This window comes from Rhinatrema bivittatum, chromosome 2 (genome assembly GCF_901001135.1).
Source record: "Rhinatrema bivittatum chromosome 2, aRhiBiv1.1, whole genome shotgun sequence".
Classification (NCBI taxonomy): Eukaryota; Metazoa; Chordata; class Amphibia; order Gymnophiona; family Rhinatrematidae; genus Rhinatrema; species Rhinatrema bivittatum.
Genome location: NC_042616.1, coordinates 343,039,278 through 343,061,291, shown reverse-complemented (window position 1 = coordinate 343,061,291; position 22,014 = coordinate 343,039,278). Strand labels below are relative to the sequence as shown.

General features: G+C 47.8%; 1 protein-coding gene across 1 annotated transcript in view; it reads left to right on the top strand.

The window, feature by feature from the left end:
• The window catches only part of TMEM245 (transmembrane protein 245), a 442,721-nt gene that overhangs the window by 399,658 nt on the left and 21,049 nt on the right, over nt 1–22,014 (top strand).

Here is a 22,014-nt window from a genome sequence, read left to right as displayed (position 1 = left end):
AAACCCCACCCCCCCCAAACCAAATCGCTCTCCAGCTTGTAAACTGTTTAAGTCTCTCTGTTTTGGAATTAGCTGGCATAAATAAGTTATTCAAACAAAAAATTGGGGCATAAAGACTGTTTTTTTAAAACAATTGACCAAAAAGCAAGGAGCCGTCCAGAAGTGCCCTGCTTACCCAGCTTGTCCCAGGCTAACTGTTTGACTCCCCTCCACCCTGCCCCTCTACCCACCCAACCCCTGGGGCTTGTTTTCTAATAAAGACTGCCTAACGTACCATTGGCAGCGAGATAAATTAGTGCATTGGTAAAAGTCAAGAAAATACAATTCACAAATTACCATGATGAGGACTATCCAATGTAACTGCTGTGGAGCCTTTATTTCTGAGGAAAGCATCTTGGACACTTAGAGCTTGCCCAATTTGTGCACAACTCTCTTCCTTGAAAAAGGAGCTGACTGAGATTAAAGATCAATTAGCTTCAATTAAAAGTAATACACCCACATTGCATTACTCAGAACATAATTCCCAATATCACAAAAAAAACCAGGAGTCAAGAAGAGATTCATTAGGCTCAGGTAGACCCACAGTCACCCATTCTTGACAGATGGGCAGCCAACAGGTACACCCCCCCACTCAAACAGGTCAATTAAGTTCTTTAAAATCCAGGAATACAGTGGGCTCAGGTAGAATTAGACCTGTGATGAGGAGACACACAATGTACCAAATGCAAAAAGAACAAGCCATCTCTATATTAAAAACTGAAGAAGTTTTTGAGAAAAACATTGAAGTGTTACCAGAAATGAGAGAAAAACACAATGCATGCAGTATTTCAAGATCCATAACCAAAAGAAAAATCTAATTCAGATGAATAACTCTGTCAACAGTGGCACAACTACAAAAAGAGTGAGTGAAGTGAATAGTAAATCTCAACTAATATCTTATAAGGAGTCCAGGAAAAGCATAACCTTAAAGAGAGTACCTGGAAGGCTATGACCACAAATGCTCATAGTTTGGGGAAATAAAATCCCAGATCTGCAGGCCCTAATGGCTGAGGCAGAATTGGACATTGTTGCTATCACAGAGACATGGTTCACAGAATCTCATGGTTGGGATACAACAATACCAGGCTATAACTTGTTAAGGAAGGACAGAGAGGATAGAAAAAGGGGGAGGTGTTGGCTCTTTATGTCAGAAACAACATCCAAGCATCTGAGGCTACAAGGAAAGTTGGGGTAAGGAAGAAGCTCTATGGCTCGACCTAAAAAAAGATGACGGAGCGTCCATTTATATTGGAGTGGTTTACAGGCCTCCAAACCAAAAGGAAGAGCTGGACAGAGACCTGGTTTGAAGACATCCATAAGATAGGTAAGAAGGGAGAAGTGGTGATCGTGAGTGACTTTAATATGCCAGATGTAGACTGGAAAATCCCATCTGCAGAAACTAAAATAGCAGAGCGATAGTGGATGCCATGCAAGTATCTTTGTTCAAACAAATGGTGTTGGAACCCCACCAGAGAAGGAGCTATACTCGACTTAGTGCTCACTAATGCAGATAATGTCTCAGATGTCCAGGTGGGTGCCCACCTCAGCAGCAGTGATCATCAAACGGTATTGTTTAATATCACTAAAAGAATAGGGAAAAGAACCACAAAGACCCGAGTTTTTACAGTTCAAAAACACAGACTTTGAGGAAGTGGGGAAGTACCTGGAGGAAGAACTTAAAGGATGGGAGAACGAGAGAGATGTGGATCAGCAGTGGACCAATCTAAAAGGAGCAATCACCAAGGCAACTGCTCTATATGTTAGAAATGTAAAGAAAAGCAAAAGAAAATTGAAACCTATCTGGTTCTCAAAGGAGGTGGCTGACAAAATTAAAGCTAAAAGAACAGCATTCAAGACATATAAAAGATCCCAAAGGGAGGAACACAAAGAAGAATATTTGTATCAACTGAGGGAGACAAAGAAATTAATCAAGTTGGCAAAAAGTCAAGCGGAAGAGAGGATTGCCAAGGAGATAAAAAATGGTGACAAAACATTTTTCAGATACATCAGCGAAAAGAGAAAGATCCAAAGTGGTATAGTGAAATTGAAAGGTGGTAATGATCAATGTGTGGAGGGAGACGAAGAAATGGCAGAAATATTAAACGAATACTTCAGCTCTGTGTTCACTAAAGAAGACCCTGGAGAAGGACCATCTCTACACAACAAAAAACTGGTGGGAAGTGGAATAGATGAAAATCCTTTTACAGTAGAAAATGTGTGGGAAGAGCTAAAGAACCTGAAAGTGGACAAAGCCTTGGGGCCTGATGGGATTCATTCCAAGGATATTGAGGGAGCTCAGAGATGTTCTGGCAGCCTCTGCTGTTGTGACCTGTTCATGATCCCTAGAACGGGAGTGGTGCCCGAGTGATTGGAGAAGAGCGGTGGTGGTCCCCGCTTCACAAGAGTGGGAACAGGGAGGAGGCTGGCAACTACAGACCAGTCAGCCTCACTTCGGTGGTGGGAAAAGTAGTAATGGAGTCACTGCTGAAAGAGAGAAGAGTGAACTATCTACAGTCCGGAGAAATTGATGGACCAGAGGCAACATGGTTCACCAGGGGAAGATCCTGTCAGACAAATCTGATTGACTTTTTTTGACTGGGTAACCAAGGAATTGGATCGAGGAAGAGCGCTCGATATCATATACTTGGAGTTCAGCAAAGCTTTGACACGGTTCCGCACAGGAGACTGGTGAATAAAATGAGAAGCTTGGGAGTGAGTGCCGAGGTGGTGACCTGGATTGCAAATTGGTTGACGGACAGAAGACAATGTGTGATGGTAAATGGAACCTTCTCTGAAGAGAGAGCGGTTTTAAGTGGTGTACCGCAAGAATCGGTGTTGGGACTGGTCCTGTTCATATCTTTGTGAGCGACATTGCGGACGGGAATAGAAGCAAGGTTTGTCTTTTCGCGATGACACTAAGATCTGCAACAGAGTGGACACGCCGGAAGGAGTGGAGAGAATGAGACGGGATCTAAGGAAACTGGAAGAGTGGTCGAAGATTGGGCACTGAGATTCAATGCCAAGAAGTGCAAAGACAATGCATATGGGGGAGTGGACAACCCGAATGAACTGTATTCGATGGGGGGGGAAAGGCTGATGTGCACGGAGCAGGAGAGGGACCTTGGGGTGATAGTGTCTAATGATATGAAGTCTGCAAAACAATGCGACAAGGCGATAGCAAAGCCAGAAGAAATGCTGGGCTGCATAGAGAGAGGAATATCGATAAGAAAAGGGAAGTGAATTATTCCCTTGTACAGGTCCTTGGTGAGGCCTCACCTGGAGTACTGTGTTCAGTTCTGGAGACCGTATCTACAAAAAGACAAAGACAAGATGGAAGCGGTACAGAGAAGGGCGACCAGGAAGGTGGAGGATCTTCAGCGGATGACGTACGAGGAGAGATTGAAGAATCTAAATATGTACACCCGGGAGGAGAGGAGGAGCAGAGGCAATATGATACGACTTTCAGATACTTGAAAGGTTTTAATGATCCAAAGACGACAAACCTTTCCGTAGGAAAAAAAATCAGCAGAACCAGGGGTCACGATTTGAAGCTCCAGGGAGGAAGATTCAGAACCAATGTTAGGAAGTATTTTCTTCACGGAGAGGGTGGTGGATGCCTGGAATGCCTTCCGGAGGATGTGGTGAAGACCAGAACTGTGAAGGACTTCAAGGGGGCGTGGGATAAACACTGTGGATCCATAAAGTCAAGAGGGCCGCCAATGAAGAGTGGGTGACTCGCCAGAATTGATGGCTACTGCCTGGAGACAATACCCTTATTCAATAAATGTACACAGGCTTACCTGTGACTTCCAACATCGTTCTAGCTTCAACAGCAAGAGGAAATGTGGAATAAAGGATCTGCACTCACAAAGGGGGAGTAGCTGGCTTGTTACGGCGGTTACTACCCCATACCAATAAGCCTGTTACTTCAATTTCTATGCATATACAGCATAGTTCTCTGCTTCAACGGCAGGGGAGAAGAAAAAACTGATACTACACACATCCAGCAGAGCTCTCTGCTTCAAACGGCAGGGAGAAGAAAAAAGGGTTCACACTCACAAAGCGGGGAGTAGCTGGCTTGGTTACGGCGGTTACTACCCCAAAACAAATGTGCCTGATACTTCACTTTCGATGCATATCCAGCATGGCTCTCTGCTTCAACAGCATGGAGAAGAATAAACGGATCTTCAAGCATATCCAGCATAGCTCCCTGCTTCAACGGCAGGGGAGAAGAAAAACAACCAATAAGGGCTGTATAACATAGTCTGAGTAAAACAAGCATGGGTGTAGCTTGCTTATTGCGGCGGTTACTACCCCTACTACCCCTAACTAATAAGCTAGATATTTCACTTGGATGCAGCTCCATCACTGCTTTCTACATTATGGTGGGTGGTGGAAGGGAAATAGAACCAAGAGCTAAGAGAAACAGATAAGTATGAGAGAAAAAAGTGTGTGAAGCTTGCTGGGCAGACTGGATGGGCCGTTTGGTCTTCTTCTGCCGTCATTTCTATGTTTCTATGTTTCTATGAACCTGGTGAGACGAACCTCTCTTCGGGAGAGGAGGGCAGGAGGACAGCGACGGGGCAACCGAGCAATTTCGGACACCCGGTGAGCTGGAAACATCATCTTCTGCTTACCCTGCTGACGTCATCCAGCAGCGACTGTGCCTACCAATAAATTCGGAGGAGCTGCGGCGCGCAGCCGCCGGCGCGCAGCCGAAGCCGCGCGCCAAAGGGGCGCACCCCTCTAAATTTTTTTTTTCTTCAAAAATTTTCCTGGTAATTCGCTGAATTCTTTTCCTCCCATTGTTAATTTTATGGGTAGGAAAAGGAAAACAAAGATGTTAACATCATCACCGGCAGTTTCAGCAAGCAGAGGGCCTATGGACTCCCAATGTGGTTCGACGATTTGCCACAGTTGGAAAGACATCCTATACCAGATATTTCCTTTTCTTCGGGTTCCCCGGCAGTCCAGCCCAGGAGCAGTTATTCAACAAACCACGGTACCAGGGACTGGGAGCTCAGAAATCCTGAGCAACCCAGTAACAGTGTTGCTGTGGAATGGGGGAAGTCACAAGATAGTGGTAAGGGAAGGGTTACACAAGAATTGTTACCAGATAGAAATGTGAATGTAGAACTGATAGATCCTCAGAGTGTTACATTGAGTGATATATGGAAAGTTTTAGTTGATGTTAGAAAAACGTTAGCTAATTCATATGAACAATTAAGCAAGATGTATTACAGATTAATAGTAAGCTTGAAAAACACGAGAGTAGATTAAATCAAATCGATGAAAACAATAAGGTAATAAAAATCAAGTAGCAGCATTTCAAGCAGTAAAACAATTCTTTTGTTAAAGATAGTGTAATAATACACCATCATTTGGAAATGTTAGAAAATGAAAATCGTGTTAAAAACTTAAGATTTATTAACTTCCCAGTAACTAGATTGTTATCCTCCCTAGAACTATTGAAGAAATAATTGGTTGAAATACTTTGTATATCTTCAATAGATGAAAAGAGTATTTCAAAGATATACTATATACCTAAGTCTAGGATACAACCTCAGGGAGGGATGAATGAAATGGATATAGTACAACAGGACTCACCAAATTTGACCTCATTTTTAGAGGCATCAATTGATGAGATACCCACAAGAGCAACATTATTAGTTTCTTTTGTAGAGAACAAGATAAAAATATTATATTACAAAAATTTTTTAAGAATAAGGATGTGTTATATTGTGGTTATAAGGTCCAAATATTTCCAGACGTAGCTCGTAGTACTCAGCTACGTCGGAACAATTTTTGGGAACTAAAATCAAGGGTTCTTGCTCTGGGGGCAACTTTTATTTGCGTTTTCCTTGTAAGTGTTTAGTTATTTTGCAAAAGAATAAATTTATTGTTCCAAGATCCCTCACACCTTGAGATATTCCTGACTGATAAAGAACAGAGGTTAGAGGTAAGATAACTGCTATAGAATAAATAAATGTCTCTTTTTAGTAGGGTACTACTAAGTTTGTTAAATAATAATAAATTGTTTGTTTTGAATTTTCCTCCCAGTATTGGGGACTAATACTCGGATACACAGAATGTATTATGATTTCTTATTCTTTATTGTTTCTAGTGTAAAAGATTATTTCTTGATTTTTTTGCAAATGTAAAAAAAAAATTTGTTGAAAATCCTAATAAAATATAAATTACAAAAAAAAAAAAAACCAGAACTGCTTCTACGGCCAAGTTCATAAGCAAAGCAGCCAAGCAAAACTGACTGATACATGGGGGGTAACCTGCACGACGCGACAGATACTGCCATGGGAAGCTTTCTGGGCAGACTGAATGGGTCATTGGTCCTTTTCTGCTGTCATTTCTATGTTTTTACGAATTAACCATTACATATGAGTGACATCATTCAATGGTGTCGACAAGGACCCATATCTGAAAGCTTAGTAAAGCTTTACTGTGCATGAGCGGGAGTTCTTTTGCATACGCACTGCCAAGTTGAGCCCCTTAGTCTTTCTTTATCTGAGCTACCACATAGATGTCCATTTTCTCTGAAATTTTTCTACTTGAGGCCTTGAGCTTTGCTTGTTCCACCTTGTTCTAAATTTTTTTCATTCTGCCTCAGCAGCCCCTTCAAAAGAAATGTAAAAAATAAATGTGTGTATATATATATATAGATATTGAAGTTGGAGAAGCCTAAGGCCACGATACTATATATGAATTTAAATATAAATTCAACACTGGTTTCACTCCATTGTATGTAAATTGGAACTACAAGTTCATAAATGCATTGGAATAAAAAAAGAATGGGAGCAGCCATTCCTTAAAATATGGAACCCGTTGGTCATCTTATGGAGAAACTTAAAGAAATAACAATACAGAATGGGTATTTCTACCTAATGAAAACAAGAAATACATGCAGTATAGGTGTATAATTAATGTTCTTTGAGGAAATCAAGTTAAACTTTCTAAATAAGGGGATTGTGTCGGTGTGTAAATGTTGCAAAGAGCTAATCTGCAGTCTTTTGCTTGTAGTGGGCTTTTAGACAGTAGTCGTACCATGCTTCAAGATGTATAATCATCCACAGTCTTCTTCTTCCTACTTACTATTTTATTATTACTATACTTAATATTGAATTCCACAAAATTCACTGATCTTGAAAACGACTGTAGTAAGTCTGAGAAGCATCCATAAACTGTTTCTAAAGAAACCCCGACATTTCCTCTGTTTTGGCTTTCACGTGTCTGCCTCAGGGGAACATGAAACTGCCAAAATATAAAGATTACCACAATCAGTAGCAGCTTAACATACCCAAGCTTCCAATGATTTTGTAGCCTGGTAGTTAGAGCAGCATGCTATGAACCCACTGAAGCCATGGTTCAAATCCCACTGCCACTCTTGTGACCTTGGGTAAGTCACTTCATCCTCCATTGTCTCAGGTACAAACAAACAGGATTATTCATCAAAATGCATTACGGCTTTAATGCCTGCCATAAGGCATGCGATAGTTAATCACGGTGAAAATGCAAATTTTTCAAATTTATTCAAAGGGGGCGGGATTGGGGAGGGTTTTGGCTGGGATTAATGCAAACTGAGGGGCATTATCGCACCGTGCATTATGCTTTCGAATGTTTTTAATGCCGAAAATAACTACACCCTTTTTTCCCTGGTTTTAAGCTGTGCGATATGCCTGAAATGGCTGTAACGCAATTTGTGATAAATATTGCAAATTCATTTTTGGGCATGGGGGGAGTGAGAGTGGAGTTGAGTAGAGAGAGAGGGTGGCACACATAGTAGTCAACTATTTATACTGCTAAGGGAGAGCCAGTTAGTAAACTCAAGGTGAGGTTTTGGTGGTGGTGTAGGGTTTGGAGGCCAGTTTTACATGCAGAGTAAGACGTACGAACAGCACAGTAGACCTCAGTGAAAATTTGACTTCATTTGGAGTGAAGAAAGTCACACAAAAATGAGATTCTACAATGTTCTCTCGCCCTAGCTTGATGGACTCTCCACCAGGGTCCTATCAACTAGGGAGAGAGAACACTGAAGTAATCTCATCTTAGTCTGACTTTCCTCTCTCCAAATGAAAGTCAATCTTCACTGAGGTCTACTGTGCTTGTTCGTACATCACACTCTGCATGTAAACCTGGCCCAAAACACTACACTACCACCAAAACCTGGCCCTCCTATAGTCTTATAAATATTTGAGTAATATGAAGGCCTTAGAAAGAGAGTCTCCTCTCTCCTCTCTCTTTGCATTGATTCATATATTCTCACAGGACAAGCAGGATGGTTGTCCTCACAAATGGGTGACATCGAGGATGGAGCCCACCACGGAAAACTTCTGTCAAAGTTTTAAACAGAACTTTGAATGGCCCCTACTGGCATGCCCCAGCAAGGCACTGACCCTGCAGGCAGCAGGGGTCTCCCTTCAGTCTTCTTTTTTCCGCGCAGCAGTTGCCACGCGGTGAAAGGAGCTCTCTACCACGTTCCTGACAGGAATTCGGTATTTTTCTTTCCGAAGAAAATTTGCCCCTCAGGGGTCTCCCTTCGACCAAATTTTTGTCACCTCCGCGGAACCGGTAAGTTTTTTTGCCTTTTTTCTTCGACTACCGTCGAATTTGGCCCTTGAGGCCTGTTGGCAATTACCGAGCCCGCGACTAAATTGGCCTTAAGCCATGGCGACGGGGTTCCGTCGATGCCCGGATTGTACCCGGACTATGTCAATCACAGACCCCCATAGAGTTTGTGTTTTGTGTTTGGGTAGTGGGCATGATGTCCTGACTTGCACCAAATGTGGCCCTAATGACACCTAAGGGTCGCAAGGCCAGGATGGAGAAGATGGGGCTCCTCTTCCATTGCACCCACCCCAACGCCATCGATAGCATCGACCGTCATCGGAACCGGCACCGTCGAAGTTGCACCACCATCGTCAACCCTCCGGTGACCGTCCACCATCGATGACTTCTCGGCCGTCGACTCCTGTCCCCTCCCCGGATGGGCGAGGAGACCGGAAGGACAAGCATCGCCATCGACGGCCACAAGTCTCGGCCTGTCGAGGATCCACAGTCATCGACCCTCCGAACAAGCCGAGCCACCGACTAAGAGGGCCTCGATCAGACTTGGCAACCGTCCACGTCTCGTTCGCAGGCATCGAGGAAACCCTCACCCTCTAGGGGTGTGGGAGCCGTGATCCCACCGGTTACGGTGGTCCCTCCGGCTCTGCCTCAGCCTCCCTCTCTCGTCGAGCCGGGTATTGTTACCACCTGGTCTCCGGGCAGAACTGGACCGGCTGGTCCAGGAGGCCATCGAGAAAGCGATGCAAAGATTCCAACCTCCATTGGCACCGATTCCGGCACCGCCACCGGCATCGACCCCGGCACCGACTCCGCCACCGAGGAAGGAACCGACCACCGAACCTTTGGTGGAAGCGCTGGCACCGCTACTACAACGTATGGAGGCACTTGTACATGCCCTTCCATCGATGATTCCAGTAGCACCGACAGCGCCATCGTCTCCGACTGGATTTTCATCGGCGGGAGAAACACCATTCCTGATTCCCCCTTCCGGGGTGGTCCCATCGGTGCCTTCTCGAATATCTCCACCGATTTATCCTTTGGCTCCATCGGTTCCAAGACCGGCACCGACTCCATCGGCAGCACCAAAACCCTCGATGCCGTTCCCAGTACCGATTGTACCGCCGGTTCCTCCAAGGTTTCCGTCGATGCCTTTGGATCCTCAACCAGGTCCATCGGGGCTTCAACCCCCAAGTGATCCCTATGATACCTGGGGTGATGATACATCTTCTGACACAGATTACCATCACCGCCTTCTCCTACAGAGAGTAGAAAAAGATCTCCTCCAGAGGATCTCTCCTTTATTAATTTTGTAAAGGAGATGTCCGAAATTGTACCTTTTCAGCTGCAATCTGAGACCGATGACAGACACCAGATGATGGAACTGCTTCAATTTTTGGATGCTCCAAAAATCATCGCTTCCATCCCCATTCACCAGGTGTTTCTCGATCTCTTAAAGAAAACTGGGAATCTCCTTCATCTGTATCACCAGTTAACAAGAAGGCTGACTCCACATACCTCGTCCAGTCAGCACCAGGCTTTCAAAAGCCTCAACTGGATCATCGCTCTGTTGTGGTTGAGTCCCGCACAAAGAAAGGCCAGGCGTCTAAAGCCACCACTCCTCCCGCTCCACCGGTCAAGGACAATAAATTCCTGGACAGTGTGGGACGGAAAGTGTACCATGGAGCTATGCTGATTTCTCGCATAGCCTCATATCAACTCTACATGACGCAATATAACAGAGCCATCCTAAAACAGATGCAAGATTTTGCTGACACATTACCTGACCAATACCAGCCACAGCTTCAAGCCCTTCTTAACAAAGGGGTTTGAAGCGGGGGAAGCACGAGATCAAACGGCTTATGACATCTTCGATGCCTCCACAAAGGTTTCAGCTACTGCCATCTCGGCCAGACGTGGGCTTGGTTAAAGTCATCCAACCTTCGCCCAGAGGTCCAGGATCGTTTAGCGGATTTACCCTGCTTAGGGGACAATTTTGTTTGGAGAACAAATTCAGCAAATAGTAGCTGAATTGAAAGATCACCACGAAACGTTGAAACAAACTTTCTTCTGTTCCGTCTGAGGTTTCCTCCAAACAACCACTTTAAGAAGGACTCTAAGAAGTCGTTCTTTCGGCCACGCCGTTACTACCCTCCATCGGCCAGGCCTCGTCCAGCTCGATCCTCTACTAGGCCTCAGCCGCGTCAGCCTAGGAAACAAAGGCCTACTGTAGCCCCTCCTCCTGGGCCTGCGGCTGGCCTTTGACTCCCTTGTAGGGAAACACATGCCAAACCACCTCTTCCAGACATTCCTGTAGGAGGTCGACTGTACCATTTTCTACAACCTTGGTTGCAGATCACCTCAGATCAGTGGGTGGCTAACAATTATGGCACAGGGTTACCACCTCAACTTCATAACTCTTCCGGCAGACTCCCACCTCTTCAAGCGTGGAGTCTAATCCACCCATTTGGCTCAATTACAACAGGAAGTGTCTCTTCTTCTGAAATCAAATGCTATAGAAACCCGTTCTCCTCCTCTCAACGAGGCAAGGGATTCTATTCCAGATACTTCCTAATACCAAAGAAATCAGGGGACTACGTCCCATTTTGGACCTTCGAGCCCTCAACAAAATACCTTCAAAAAGAGAAGTTCAAAATGGTAACCCTAGGCGCGCTGCTCCCTCTGCTACAAAGAGGGGATTGGCTGTGCTCTCTCGACCTCAAGGACGCTTATACCCACATTGCGATCACACAATCCCATCGCAAATATCTGCGGTTTCTCGTAGGCCACGACCATTATCAATACCGTGTCCTACCTTTCGGTCTGGCTTCTGCCCCACGAGTCTTTACCAATGCCTCGTAGTGGTAGCAGCATTCTTAAGGAAGGAAGGTGTCCACGTCTACCCCTACCTGGACGATTGGCTAATCAGGGCCTCCACCCAACAGATAGCTCAATCCTCCCTAAAATTGACAATTCAAACACTCCTTTCCTTAGGGTTTCTTGTCAATTACGAGAAATCTTGCTTAGGTCCCCGTCTCAAACCTTATCCTTCATTGGAGCAGACTTGGACACCTTACAGGCAAAAGGCTTACCTTCCTCTTCAAAGGGGTCCACACCCTAATATCCCTGGCTCGCCAGCTCCAGTCTCAGAACACTGCCACGGCTCGCCAGTTCCTTATTCTCCTAGGACACATGGCATCCTCGGTTCAAGTCACTCCCATGACCCGACTAGCCATGAGAGTAACACAATGGATCCCTCTACGACACCAATGGATTCAAGCTTTTCAGCCTCTGTCCTCCATAGTCACAGTCCCACAAGCGCTGCGCCTATCCTTAACCTGGTGGACGACTCAGGTCAACCTCCTTCAGGGCTTACCTTTTCTTCCACCGGATCCGCAAGTATCCTAACCACCGAACGCTTCTCACATCGGTTGGGGAGCCCATGTGGACGACTTTCAAACCCAAGGGTTATGGTCCAAACAGGAAGCCGAACACCAGATCAATTTCCTGGAACTTCGAGCAATCCGCTATGCGCTCCGAACTTTCAAGATCATCTATTTCATCAGATAATCTTAATCCAGACGGAAAACCAAGTGGCCATGTTGGTACATAAACAAGCAGGGAGGCACAGGCTCCTTCCTTCGTGTCAGGAAGCTGCGCAGATCTGGGCGGAAGCCCTCTCCCACTCCATGTACCTCAGGGCCACTTACCTGCCGGGAGTAGACAATGTATTGGCAGACCAGCTGAGCCGTGTCTTCCAACCACACGAGTGTTCACTCGATCCTCTGGTAGCGACCTCTCTGTTTTCACAAGTGGGGTTCTCCCCGCATAGACCTCTTTGCGTCCCCTCAGAAACCACAAAGTGGACGATTAACTGCTCTCTCAATTCGGAGCCAGCACTCTCGGCCGAGAGATGCATTCGTCCCTCAAGTGGACAACCGGTCTGCTCTATGCATTCCCTCCACTCCCTCTTGTGTCAAAGACTCTCGTGAAGCTCGCAGGACGGAGGAACCATGATCCTGATAGCACCTTACTGGCCACGCCAAGTATGGTTTCCAATACTCCAGGATCTCTCCATCCGCAGGCACATTCCTCTGGGAAAGGACCCGCATCTGCTCACTCAAAACGACGGATGCCTCCTCCATCCCAACCTCCAAGCCTTGTCCCTGACGGCATGGATGTTGAAAGGTTAGTCCTTCAACCATTTACCTTTCAGATTCCGTTCTCGGGTCCTGATAGCTTCACGAAAGCCTTCCACAAGAAAGTCTTACTCATACAAATGGAAAAGGTACACATCATGGTGCACTTCTCAGTCCCTTGATCCCCTTTCCTGTCCAATCTCCAAATTCTTGGACTATTTATGGCATCTCTCTGAATCAGGTCTTAAAACCTCTTCTATCAGAATGCATGTCAGTGCGGTAGCCGCCTTCCATAAAGGTATTGGGGGTAATCCTATTTCAGTACAACCCCTAGTAACACGCTTTCTTAAGGGCTTACTCCATCTAAAGCCACCCTTGCGTCCTCCGGCCCCATCCTGGGACCTTAACCTGGTTCTTGGTCGTCTCCCTCCTTTCGAACCTCTGCACTCCTGTGACTTGAAATATCTCACTTGGAAAGTGTTATTCCTTTTGGCTGTTACTTCAGCTCGCAGGGTTAGTGAATTACAGGCCCTAGTTACCTATCCGCCTTACACTAAGCTCCTGCAGGACCGGGCGGTACTTCGCACTCACCCTAAATTTTTACCTAAGGTAGTTTCGGAGTTTCATATTAATCAATCCATCATACTACCTATCTTTTTTCCCAGGCCCCACTCCAACTCTGGAGAACAGACCCTGCATACCCTAGACTGTAAACGGGCTCTAGCTTTTTACCTAGACCGTACAGTTTCTCACAGGAAGAGCACTCAATTGTTCGTCTCTTTCCATCCTAACAAGTTAGGACAACCTGTGGGTAAGCAGGCTCTTTCCTCCTGGTTGGCGGACTGCATTGCTTTCTGCTATGAGCAAGCTGGCATCCCCTTTCAAGACCGTGTTAAAGCACACTCTGTGAGGGCCATGGCGACGTCAGTGGCACACCTTCGATCGGTGCCGCTTCCTGACATCTGCAAAGCTGCAACCTGGAGTTCTCTCCATACTTTTGCAGCCCATTATTGTTTGGACAAGGCTGGAAGACAGGACTCCATCTTCGGCCAGTCTGTCTTGAGTAACCTTTTTCCAACCTGATGTACCAACACCCTTCCACCTACCCGGTAGGGTGCGGATGCCCTTTCCCAAATTTCTCCTCAGTTGTTGTGCCTGCTGCACACCGTTGGGTACATTTGGTGCAAGTCGGGACATCCTCAGCTCGGTACTCACCCATTTGTGAGGACAACCATCCTGCTTGTCCTGTGAGAAAGCAAATGTTGCTTACCTGATGTAACAGGTGTTCTCACAGGACAGCAGGATGTTAGTCCTCACGAAACCCGCCCGCCTCCCCGCGGTGTTGGGTTCGTTTTATTTTTACTTTCTAGGCACTGCCTGTAGCTTTGAAAATCAGACTGAAGGGAGACCCCTGCTGGCTGCAGGGTCAGTGCCTTGCTGGGCATGCCCAGTAGGGGCCAGTCAAAGTTCTGTTTAAACTTTGACAGAAGTTTTCCGTGGTGGGCTCCATCCTCGATGTCACCCATTTGTGAGGACTAACATCCTGCTGTCCTGTGAGAACACCTGTTACATCAGGTAAGCAACATTTGCTTTCTGCTGTTCACAAAAGGTAAGCAATCCAAAGTGGCCTTTTCCAATCTCTATCTACGAGATAGTGTCTACAGAGCATGGAGAAACTAAAAAATGTCCCTGCTATGCATCATTGGGACACATTTAAAGCAATATTTGCCAGTTTACTTCCTTATTGAGACGCCATGGTTCAACCTATTATAATCAAAAGATCTAGTGCTATTCTCTTTGAAGTAGCAGCAGCCCTAATCGCCTATTGCCCCCTTTCGTTTGCTGAAATGGCTTCTCAACAATTGCAAACCATAAATCCTCAAATTTATGGACTGCAGTCAAACAGTGCAATACCATCAGGACCTCCATGCTTGCACAATTCAGGCAGAACCAATGTTCAATTACCCATTGGCTAAAGATATACATATACATATATAACCAAAGGCACCATGCGACATAAATAACCCCCTCGGTGTCATAGTCTGTTCTACCTCTGGATTTCCATCGGCTCCATTGTCGCAATGGGATCGTGTTTCCTATATGACATTGTTCACGTATGGAGCAATGCCCACATCATAAATGTACCATCTCTTTGCTGAGTATAGAAGAGGGTGATTCCTCCAAGTATACTGAGTGAACCACCATTTCTCTTATGTTTCAGCCCCTTGTATATGCAAATAAAGGAAAAGATTACAATGCAGGGTAATTGTAACACAGACCAATGTCTTCTAAGTCTACATTGAGCTAAATATGTCTGGGGGATATGGCAACATATTATAACAGATCCTGCTGAGCCCATCTTGCATATTTGTATGCTCTTATAGAAACATAGAAATGACGTCAGAAGAAGACCAAACGGCTCATCCAGTCTGCCCAGCAAGCTTTCACACTTATTTTTTTTCTCATACTTATCTGTTACTCTTGGCCCTTATTAGTAACTTTTTGGTTCTAGTTACCTTCCACCCCCGCCATTGATGTAGAGAATAGTGCTGGAGCTGCATCTAAGTGGTTAGGGGTAGTAACTGCCGTAATAAGCAAGCTACTCCCACGCTTATTTGTTTACCCGGCCTGTGCAGTTCAGTTCTTGTTGGCTGTTGTCTGAATATAAATCCTCTTTTCTTTATTCCCCCCTGCCATTGAAGCAGTGAGCTGCGCTGGATATGTATTCCAAGTGAAGTATCAGGTTTAATTGATTCGGGGTAGCAACCGCCGTAACAAGAAAGCTATACCCATGCTTATTTGTTTACCCAGACTATGTAATTCAGTCCTTGTTGGTTGTTGCCTGAATATAAATCCTCTCTTCCTCTCTCCCCCTGCTGTTGAAGCAGAAAGCTATGCTGGATATGCATTGAAAGTGAAGTATCAGTCTTTTTTGGTTTGGGGTACAAACTGCCTCAACAAGCAAGCTACTCCCACTGCTTTTTTGTGAATACAAATCCTTTTTTCCACATTTCCTCTTGCCGTTGAAGCATAGAGCAATGTTGGAGTCGCATTAACAGTGAGTATGTTTATTGAATAAGGGTATTAATTTCCCTGGTAGTAGCCTGTCATTCCCACAAGCCACCCCCATGCCTCTTCTCTTCATTCACATTCTCTAGACGTTATGGATCCACAGTATTTATCTCAAGCCCCTTTGAAATCCTCCACAGTTTTGGTCTTCACCACTCCTCCGGAAGGGTGTTCCAGGCATCCACCACCCTCTCCATGAAGAAATACTTCCTGACATTGGTTCTGAGTCTTCCCTCCCTGGAGCTTCAAATCATGACCCCTGGTTCTGCTGATTTTTTTTCCAACAGAAAAGGTTTGTCATTGTCTTTGGATCATTAAAACCTTTCAAGTATCTGAAAGTCTGTATCATATCACCTCTGCTTCTCCTTTCCTCCAGGGTGTACATATTTAGATTCTTCAATCTCTCCTCATAAGTCATTTGATGAAGAACCTCTACTTTTTGGTCTCCCTTCTTTGGACCACCTCCATCCTGTCTCTATCCATTCGGAGATACGGACTCCAGAACTGAGCACAGTACTCCAGGTGAGGTCTCACCAAGGACCTGTACAAGGGAATAATCATTTCCCTTTTCTTACTCGATATTCCTCTCTATGCAGCCCAGCATTCTTCTGGCTTTAGCTATCGCCTTGTCACATTGTTTTGCCGACTTCAGATCGTTAGACACTATCACCCCAAGATCTCTCTCCTGCTCCGTGCACATCAGCCCTTCACCCCCCATCAAATACAGTTCTTTTGGATTTCAACACCCCATATGCATGACTCTGCACTTCTTGGCATTGAATCTCAGCTGCCATGTCTTTGACCACTCTTCTAGCTTCCTTAAATCCCGTCTCATTCTCTCCACTCCTTCCGGTTTGTCCACTCTGTTGCAGATCTTAGTGTCATCCGCAAAAAGACAAACCTTACCTTCTATCCCGTCCGCATTGTCGCTCACAAAGATATTGAACAGGACCGGTCACAACACCGATTCTTGCGGCACTCCGCTTAACACAGCTCTCTCTTCAGAGTAAGTTCCATTTACTACCACACATTGTCTTCTGTCCGTCAACCAGTTTGCAATCCAGGCCACCACCTCAGCACTCACTTCTAAGCTTCTCATTTTGTTACGGTCACGGGCTGTGCCCCGGATCCCTCACTCACCTCAAGTCTGGCCTGGGCCGCTGCGCTGCCGATTCGGCCTTCCCAGGCCTCAGCTGCGGCACTCCCTCCTCAAGGAAGACGCCAGCGTCCCGTCGCGTCTGGCCCCGTCCCCTAGGCACACGCGCAGGGGTTCAGTATTTAAAGGGGCCAGCGCAGGAAACTCGGGGAACGCCCTCAGAATGATGTCAGACGCTGCAGGGTATTTTAACCCTGCAGCTTGGCCTAAACTTCGCCTTGCAACGAGGTTCGCTCAGTTCCCCTGAGTCACTAGTTGCTGCGTCTGGACTCTGGATCATCTCTACTGACTTCTGGCTTCTGACCTGGCTCCGTTCCCTGACTATGTCTTCAGCTTCCCGCCCCTGGCTTTGGTTTGTCTTCAGGCTTCTGACCTGGCTCCGTTCCCTGACTACGTCTTCAGCTTCTGTCCCTGGCTTTGGTTTGTCTTCTGATTTCTGGCTTCTGACCCGGCTTCGTCCTTGGACTCTGACTTCAGCCTCTTCCATCACCTCAGGTATCCGGTACTTGCTGGCCCAGAGGATTCTCCTAAGTGCCAGCGGCTCAGGCGGGCTCCTCCTGGGGGAGCCGCAGGCTTCCGAGGGTGAAGATCCATCCAGCCTCCTGGGCTCAGCCGGCCTCATCCTCCATCTCATCGGCTACTGCCCTGATCCTTGGTCGCATAGGGTCCCGCCTAAGTCCGAGAGGTCCGGGTTCCTACGGGCTCCTCCTGGAGGGACCACGGATTTCCAGTGATGAAGTCTTCAGTGCCACCTCCCGGTTGTGATGCTTCCTGTGTGTTCCCACAGTTTACCATCTATAGTCTCAGCCGGCCCAAGGGTCCACGACCATAACAGTTTGCAAGGCCATGGACCGGCGGATCTTGCAGGCTTGAAAGCCATCCCGGGTAGTGCACAGAAGCTGCAACAGCAGCAATCCTGCCTCGACTCCCTGATGGTAACAGTGCAGGGGCTAGCCGACTGCGTTGGCGGAGCCGCTGCTTCCAGTTCCCCGGTACCTTGAGCGGAGACCAATACCGGAACCAGCGGGTACCCATACAGATGACAGCACCCTCACGGTACTCAGGAGACGTGAAGCTTTGCCAAGGCTTCTTGAACCAGTGCTATATTCGCTTCAATTTGCTTCCAGCTCAATTCCTGACGGACTGGGTCAAGACGAGCTATATTATCTCCCTGTTGGATGGGAGACCCTTGGTATGGGCCTCCACCCTGTGGGAGCGTTAGGACTCCCGCCTAGCCAATCTGGTACAATTAGTCTCCTCATTTCAACGGATATTCGATGAGTCCTCCCGCAGACCTACTGCCGCATCCGAACTGCTCCAGCTACGTCAGGGGTAACAGACCTTTGGCTGAACACGCCGTGGACTTCAAGACCCTTGCCGCCGAATTGAACTGGGGAAGTGAAAGCCTGCATGGCATCTTTTTGGAAAGTCTCTCCCCGAGACTTCAGGATGAGTTGGCGGCCAGAGATCTCCCAGACGACTTGAACGATCTCATTGATCTGGCGGGCCGCGTGGATCACCGTATCCAATACCGGTTCTGGGAGAGGAGGCCTGCTCACAGACCCGGGGGCTCCGGAATCACACCTTTCCGAACGGGCACTCCCCTTCGGCCTCTCCGGGGGTTCAAGAGTCCGAACCCATGCAGGTAGGCCGGGGGCCTATCTCTCAAGAAGAGAGGAGAAGACGTCTGTCCCTGGGCCTGAGCCTGTATTGCGGTGGAAAGGGCCATTTCCTTGCTCGATGTAGCGAGCGTCCGGGGAAACGCTCGGACCTAGGGACAGTTGGGGAGCTAACCCTAGGTCACACCTCCTCTGTCTCCCAATGACCGTCCCAGTGACCTTGCTCCTTCCCAATGGAGAGTTCGATACACTAGCTCTGATCGACTCTGGAGCCGGGGGAAACTTCATCCTCAAGGACATAGTCCAGCAACTCCAGATTGGGGTCCAACCCCAGAGGCCTTCCCTTCGTGTGTCCTCCATTCAAGGAAAACTCCTCCCTGGGGCTATCTCTACTCGTAACAAGGCTCTCACGCTAAGCCCGGGTATCCTGCATGTAGAGGAGATTTCATTTCTCATCCTGGAGAGGTCTATGCACCCGGTCATCCTGGGACTACCTTGGCTGCAGAAGCACTCTCCCATAATCTGTTGGGAGATACTCCAGGTGCCATCCTGGGGGCCTTCGTGCTTCGGCTCTTGCTTAACAGCTGTTCCGCGACCACAGATACCTCTCCTGACGACATTGTTTGTGTTGCCGCCCCACTATCAGGACTACCTCGATGTCTTTTCCAAGGAGAAAGCCAAGATCCTCCCGGAGCACCGGCCCTTTCGACTGTGCAATTAACTTGCTTCTGAGTTCCACGCCGCCACGAGCACGGGTATACCCGTTGTCTCTCCCCGAAACGCAGGCCATGTCCACGTATATCCAAGAGAACCTGGACCGGGGATTCATTCGATCGTCCAAATCCCCGGCTGGAGCAGGGTTTTTCTTCGTAGCTAAGAAGGACGGCTCCCTTCGGCCTTGCATAGATTACCGTGGCCTGAACAGCATTACTCACTGTGACCGGTACCCTTTACCCTTGATTCCAGAACTCCTGGATAGACTCCAGGGGGCCAAGGTCTTCACAAAACTGGATCTCCGCGGGGCCTATAATCTGGTGAGGATTCATCCAGGCGACGAATGGAAGACCGCATTTAACACAAGGAATGGCCACTATGAATACTTGGTCATGCCCTTTGGTCTCTGCAATGCCCCAGCGGTTTTTCAAAACCTCATGAACGAGGTCCTAAGGGGAGATGTTACATGCCTCCGTAATTGTCTACCTCGACGATGTATTAATATATTCCAGGGACTTGGAGACGCACCGTCACAATGTTTGCCAAGTACTGCAGAAACTGAGAGAGAATCGCCTGTATGCGAAACTCAAGAAATGCCAGTTCGAGCAAGAATCACTGCCCTTCCTGGGGTACATCGTATCCTCCACAGGGTTCCATATGGACCCAGAGAAGGTCGCGGCCATCAAAGATTGGCCCCAACTGGTGGGAGTCAAAGCGCTTATTCCCCCACTATTCTCAAATGGTGGCTCCACTGATGGCCCTCACCCGGAAGGGGGTCGATGCCAGGAAACTGGCTGACGATGGCTCTACGAGCTTTCAGGAATTGAAAGACGCATTCCTCCAAGACACCTGCCTCCGCCACCCCGACCCTCAATGTCAGTTCATCGTGGAGGTCGACGCCTCCGACATAGCGGTCGGGGCCATTCTAAGCCAGCTGTCCAATGGAGGCAAACCCTTGCCGTGTTCCTACAATTCACGCAAGTTTTCGCCTGCCGAGAAGAATTACGGCATAGGGGATAAAGAGCTACTGGCTATCAAACTAGCTTTCGAAGAATGGCGCCAATGACTGGAGGGGGCCCAGTACCCAGTAATCGTTTACACAGACCATAAGAACCTGGAGTATCTGTGCCGCGCCCAGCGTCTCAACCCACGGCAGGCGCACTGGTCTCTCTTTTTCAGCTGTTTCAATTTTTCCCTCCCGTTACCGACCAGCGTCCAAGAACGTTCGAGCAGATGCTCTTTCCAGCACGATGGAGACAGAAAATACTATTGACCCGCCTCAGTACATCCTGGACCCGGCCAAAGTTCTTCTGGCCACATCAGAGGTGGCCCCTGCGGGTAAGACTGTGGTGCCCTCTCATTCCCGGAGGAGAGTTTTAGCGTGGGCCCACGATTCCCTGAACGCAGGTCACCCAGGAACTGCCAGGACCGTGGAACTTCTGACGGAGTTCTACTGGTGGCCACAGGTTAAGAAAGACGTCCGACTCTATGTCCAGTTGTGTCCTACCTGTGCTCGGCAGAAACCCTTACATGGACGCCCCTGGGGGCTCCTCCAACCGCTACCCATTCCTACTGAGCCCTGGACTCACCTGTCTACAGACTTTATTGTGGATCTGCCCGCCTCTAATGGGAAGACTGTGATTTGGGTCACGGCCGACCGATTCTTGAAGATGGCCCACTTCGTGCCTCTTGCTAAGCTGCCTACGGCACCCGAATTGGCTACCCTCTTTACGCAACATATCATCCGTCCACATGGACTCCCTTTGCACATAGCCTCTGACCATGGTCCGCAGTTTACTGCAAAATATTGGAAGGCCCTTTGCAGGAAGTTCGGTGTGCAACTCGACTTAACAATAGCCTTCCATCCTCTAGGCCTTTAAGGTCCTATTAGTGCGCTCGGGCAAGCCGAGCGCACTAATAGGACCTTAAAGGCCTTCCTCCGCTGCTTCGTAGGGGACCTCCAGGATGATTGGGTCACCCTGCTACCATGGGCAGACTTCTCTTATAACCGCCATAAGCACTCTGCAACCAACCAGTCCTCGTTCCAGCTAGTCTACGGGAAGACCCTGAGGCCTCCCCTGCCATTGCCTTTGACGGTACCGTCCCCTGCAGTTCAACTTATGGCGCGACAGTTGCGCAACCTCTGGAGTTCCACCCAGGAGAAACTCCGTCTGACGGCAGTCAAGGCCAAAAGATATACAGATAGGTCACGATGGCCTGCTCCGACCTTCCTTCTGGGGCAGAAAATTTGGTTGAGTACCAGGAACATCCACTTACGGACCCCCTCTATGCGCCTGGCCCCCAGGTACATTGGTCTGTTCACGTTAGTGGAGTGAGAAGGGGCAGTCTCCTATCGGTTACGGCTGCCGTCCACCCTGAGGATCCACAACGTGTTCATGTGTCTCTGCGTCTCTGCTTAAGCCGGTGGTACTCTCCACATTTCATGCCAAACCTCTGGAACCTACCGCCACTGAAGCCGAAGCCACATCACCTATACGGTAAAGGATGTTCTGGACGTTCAGTTCCACAGTCGCGGCTGGGAATACCTCCTCTCCTGGTAGGGGTACGGACCTGAGGAGAATTCCTGGGAACCTTCTCCTCATATCCTGGACAAGTCCCTCCTCCGTCAGTTCCACTTGGCTCACCCTGCTAAGCCCAGACCCCCGGGAAGGGGGCGTAGGAGGGTGGGTACTGTTACGGC